The sequence below is a fragment of the Nicotiana sylvestris genome, chromosome 8, assembly GCF_000393655.2.
Source record: "Nicotiana sylvestris chromosome 8, ASM39365v2, whole genome shotgun sequence".
Taxonomy (NCBI): domain Eukaryota; kingdom Viridiplantae; phylum Streptophyta; class Magnoliopsida; order Solanales; family Solanaceae; genus Nicotiana; species Nicotiana sylvestris.
Genome location: NC_091064.1, coordinates 17,789,136 through 17,795,135, shown reverse-complemented (window position 1 = coordinate 17,795,135; position 6,000 = coordinate 17,789,136).

Below are 6,000 nucleotides of genomic sequence, written 5' to 3'. Positions count from 1 at the left end.
ACAAAGTGTGTATCATCATTTGCAGGTAAAGGATTCTGCACGATATTTTGGGTGTCACTGTCTTGGATCACAATCAGTTTTTCCTGGATTATCCTTTCTATTTCTCTTTTCAAATCCTGATAGCTTTTAACATTGTGCCACTGGGCAATAGAATGGTATTCACACCTTTTAGAAGGGTCAAAGCTTCTTGCACGTGGGTCCACATGATTTGGAGGAATGGGTGCAATCATGTCATAACGCTTTAACTTCTCAAATGAGCTTGCGTAGAACTCTCCTATTGGTGTAAAATTATCTTTCAACCTTTGTTTCCTTCTATACCCCTGGCTTGGATGTGGGTTATAGGGCATTTGAAAATTTTGTAGAGGCTAGTGGAGATTTTGCGGTGCTGGTGCTCGCCTTCTGGGTGTCTTGGTGGTCGGGCAACATACTGAGGTGCAGCAACATAGTATTGAGGGTTCTGAGGTGGATAATAGTGCTCAGGGGTGTTATGGAAAACCTGAGGAGGATGCTCATACCTTCGAGATGTTCTCCTGGGACCTCTTCTCGACCCTAATATCATCATGATTTCTTCAACCTTCTCATTCGTGTCACCAAAATTATCGGATTCAATCTGGACAACCGGAGTTGCGGCTTTGAGAACTGCTTGACTGATAAGTTTGCCCGTCTTAAGGCCATTCTCTACCATTTCTCCCATTTTGATTGCTTCCGAGAAGGATTTGCCAACTACGGACATCATGTTTTGAAAGTAATCAGGCTCTTGAGCCTGAAGGAAGACAGTGATTAGCTCGTGGTCATCCATAGGTGGCTTAACTCTAGCTGCTTGTTCTCTCCATATAATGGCATATTCCTTGAAACTTTCAATTGGTTTCTTCTTTAGGTTTGAAAGGGAATTGCGGTCTGGGAAAATGTCGATGTTGTATTAGAACTGCTTAACAAAGGCCCGAGCCATGTCATCCCAGACATGCTAGTGAGAGGTATTTTGATCCATAAACCATTCGGGGGCTGCTCCTGTAAGGCTTTCCCCAAAATATGCTATTAGCAATTCTTCATTTCTTCCCGCACCTCTTAGTTGATTGCAATACCTTTTCAGGTGAGCTATGGTGTCTTCATGTCCATCATACTTTTCAAATTTGGGAGTCTTGAAACCAGACGGCAAGTGGACATTGGTGAACATACATAGATCCTTGAAGGCAATACTCTTCTGACATGCCAACCATTGCATGTTTTTCAACCGTTGTTTTAAGTTTTTCACTCTTTGGGTTATTTCTTCAGGTGCCATCTTTTGGGCAGGCTTCTCAATGTTTGCAGGAAGATCAAACAAGTACGAATGGTACTTAGGAGAGTGGTACTGCTCTTGCTAGGTAGAAAATTGTGACTCATGACAAGGCTGTCCTCGGCCATTGGCCCATGCTTGATACGTTTTGGTCATTTGCTGTTTCAGTATTCTATTTTCCTCAACCACAGTAAACTCTTGTTGAACCCCGTGACCCTGAGTCTCTTGAGCACTTGTAACAGTTTCGATGTCAGTTATCATTTTTCTTTTGGATTTCGTGTTGTCAGCTTACCACAAACCGACTACTTCAAACTTTCGTCACAATTCAAAACAAAAGACACGTTAGAATGGACTCAGTCGGTCCTTAATATTATCATCATTTTTTTCTTTTTTTCATTTTTTTAATAGTGATCGAACCTGATGTGGGTTGCCTACGTATTATGTGGGAACATGAATCAGATCCTGCGTAGTTCAGGAAGATCGAGAATAGAGAAAATAAACTAACTTTTTTTCTTTTTGGATTTTTGAATTTTTTTAAATTTTTTTTTTTTGAAATAAAGACTTATAAAGACGAAAGAAAATATATTTTTTTATTTTGATTTTTCTTTTTTCGAAATTTTTGAAAAAAAGATTTCTAAAGAAGAAAGAAAATATTTTTCATTTTTTTTAATTTCAAACTCTTTTTTTTTGGGGGGGGGGAGGGATTTTGAAAGAAAAAACTTCTAAAGAAGAAAGGAAATATTTTTGGATTTTTGGACTTTTATTTTGACTTTATGAAAGAAATACTTTTAAATAAAACATTTTGGAATCTTGAATTTTCTTTTAAATTTTCGAAAGAAGAATGAAAATATTCTTTTGGATTTTGAGAAGAAATTAAAAGAAAATATTTTTTGTAATTTTTTTAAAAAAAAAAACAATTGAAGTCTAAAAGAAAGACTTTCTAAAGAAGGAAGTAAAAGGAAAATATTTTTGGATTTTTTTTGAAAATGGAGGGCCGGAACCGATGAGGTTTGCATATGTATCTCACATCTGGTGAGAATCAGACCCACATAGTTCAGTCAGTTTTGACGGAATGAAAGAAACATGACTTTTTGAAAACATTGGCTTATTTTCTTTCTTTTTTTTCAAAATTTTGGTAGAGTTTTGAATTTTTTCAAATACCTACCTCTTACTCTTGTTTTTTTTTTTTCCGTTTCCTTTTGTTTCACTTTTTTTTTTTCATTTTCTTTTCCTATTCTAGAAGCCAGTTAACATGCAAGCCTGAACAAATAGATACGCAAGTAGCACATAAGATGTATCAAGATGGACTTTTAATTTCGGGTACACCTGTCCTAAACGGACCCAACCCCTGTGTTGAGTCCCCAAAGTCAAATGCACGTGATGCAAACAAACGTTCATACTAGGGATCCGGCATGAGGCTATGTTATTTTAGATTTAAAAAGCTGGGTGTATTATTCTAGACCTGACATACCCGAACGGACAACTCGAGTCGAGGGGGACAGCGTACCGGGAATACAGAAGCTTCACCGGCTTTGCAACTTGTCTGAACCTCATTCTAAAATTAGGATATGACTATAACAGAAAAGAAGTCACGCCAGCGTGCACTTCCCAGAAGATTTAGAAGACTCAGAGAGAAGAAGAGTTTCACAACAGTTTTATATACAGTCCAAGCAATATCAAAACGGTAAAAAATGACATTTAGCACAATAGCCTCAAACACGTAAAAATCAGATAATCAATAAAAGCCAATTATAACAGTTATTCTAAACTCGAATTCTTGAACCCTGAACCAGAGATTCTGGGTTCTTATCCCCAGCAGAGTTGTCAGATATGTCACACCTCCTTTTTACACCCGAGGCGGTATATAAGGGAATTTTTTCAATTAAAGTGACATTATTCGATATGAGATTATTTTATATTTATTTTTCAGAGTCGCCACTTGGAATAATTTATGGTGTCCCAAGTCACCAACTTATTTTTAAAAATCCCAAATTGAGGAAAATTGACTTTATTTAAAAGTCTGCGAAACCAAAAATTCTAGATAAGGAATTCTGTTAACCCGGAAGAAGGTGTTAGGAATTCCCGGGTTCTGTGGTTCTAGCACGGTCGCTTAACTATTAATAATTGGCCTAATTATCTGATTTATTACATGTTTTAAACTTATTGTGCATTTTTAAACTTTATAACCGCTTTTAGGATTTATGGAATTATTTCTTGAACAAGTTACGATTGTCATACACTTGTTTGTTTTGGAACACACCGCGAACCACGCTATATGAAATGCACTCGCGATTCACGATATGTTTATTTTATTAAAATTCGAAGTTGTTATGATCGGGTTACATGAAATGCACCCTGGAATTTGGGAATTAGGTATCATGCCTATGCCACGGGAATCGTACCCATAGTCACGATGGTTTATTATAAAATGCGCCTAAAGCAAACTACGAATGTTCAAAGTATTAATTTTTGCATTAATGTGAGGGCCATAAGTTATGGATTTTGTTTGTGTATGACACACCTTAATTTATTTCAAAAAAAAAATTACTCAACTAAAGTAATCTACGGATGTTCATGTTTACTTCCTAAAACTAATTTGGGATTATTATAAGGCCAAAAGCTATAAATATGGAGTTGTAATTAGCTCTTTAAATTATTATCAAACTACTATGAATTATCTACAACTTAACGGGTTGATTGCTCAAAACAATATTAATTAATCTTCACTAAATTTTGACAATACTAGAACGTGTCACAAAATGAAAAAATATAAAAAGCAACAGGACTAAGGCAACATAATTCACACCCAAGCAATTGTAACAAACAAAAGGGTATGACAAATCTTACGTAACACAGAACCAGGAGATCATATTCAACAATTTGAACCAAATTTATGAGTTTATATAAACCACTGAAACCTATCTTTGAAAACTTTAACAAACAGAAGTTATAAAAATTTGTCAACTCAACAGCAACAAAACAAAATCTTTAGAGACATATAAGCTAATAAAACTTGAAGAAAAAAAAAAGGAAAAAGAAGAAGATAAGAATGGACCTCAAAGCAGTAAACTTCCTTCAATATTTCTAAGCAAATAATTACAGAGGAGTATCAGTCTATTAGCAAAAATAAAACTCCATCAACAGAACCCGGAACGGAAACCTTGTCGATGACGGAACCTCGAAACCTCAAACAAGACCTCGAACGGACAACCTCGGAGTTTTGACGTGAAGCTAACAATGGGAAGGTAATGGATCTATGGAGGAAAAGAAGATAAAAGAAGAAAACCCGCTGCTTTTCGCTACTGTTTCCCCAAAATCTGTTTTCTATTCTGTTTCTTTCCCAATTTGTTTTCCTCGTTCTCCTTCCGTTTTTTGTTTCTTTTCCAGCACTTTTCGTGTGTGTGTGTGTGTGTCTAGTAAAGAGGATTTGCTGAAATCTTATCTTAGGGATTTTGAGCGCAAGGAAAGAGGAGGAGATTTGGTGAGGACAGCAGATTTTGGATTTTTGGGTGTGCCTGTTTTTCTTAGTTTTTTCTTAGGAATTCGAATCTAGCATAGAGTTTCTATAATTGGGTATTTTATATGAAGGTGGGAAGGGATGATGTGGATTAGAAGGAAATAGATGGCTAGGATTAAATATTACACATGGGTTGAGAAGAATGGGTCTTTGTCTTGTTAGGCTTAAATATGGTAGGAAGACTAAAACAATGTAATATACTTATAGAAATATAAAAAGCACATCTTAATTAATTTAATAAACTACTAAAATAAAACTAAATATAAAAATTAAAACTATTTTTTTTGTATTTGTCTTTTAATTTTTAAATACTAAAACAGTAAAATTAAACTAATAAAGTGGCAGTAAAAGAAAATGGATTAAAGATCTATAAAACTCAAGTAAATATTTAAAATACTACAACTAACTTAAAAATTGTGCGGGTCAAAAATTACGTGCTTACACAGGTTAGTAAGACAAGAGGAAAGAATAACTGGCAAAGTTGAATTGGGGCCTAAGAATTCATACCTGAGGTGTGAAGGCAACAACTTCAAATCCAACATGTGAGGTTACTCAATTAAGGGCTTTGTTGGTGGAGTCTTTCTATTCTCAAGATCCAAAGAAAGCTTTCGAGGCTCATAAGAGTAAGAGCCCATTCCATGCAAAGTATTGACACACTCCACCTGGCCGTCATCCTCATTGACATAGAGGTTCAACAATACCGCTTTTAGAGAGTCCTCCACATTGATCATTGCACTAGTATCATTAACTATCACTTCCGTGACAAGATCCACAAAAGAGCACACTTCAGTATTGTTGGGCTGCTTCATTGATTTGCATACATGAAAGACCACTTTTTCATCACCTACCCAGAAGGTGAGCTCCTCTGCTTCCACATCAACTAAGGCTTTCCCAGTTGCAAGGAAAGGTCTTCCCAATATGATTGGAACCTCATAATCAACCTCGCAGTCCAAGATCACAAAATCAGCATGCAAAATGAACTTGCCCACCCAAACAAAAACATCATCGATAATACCCAACGACCTCTTCATAGTTCTATCCGCCATTTGCAACCACATAGAAGTAGCCCTCGGTTGACCAATACCCAAGGTTTTGAACATGGAGTAAGGCATCAAATTGATACTTGCACCCAAATCGCACAATGCCTTTGCAAAATCCGTGCTCCCAATGGTATATGGAATAGTGAAAGCATCGGGATCTTCAAGTTTTG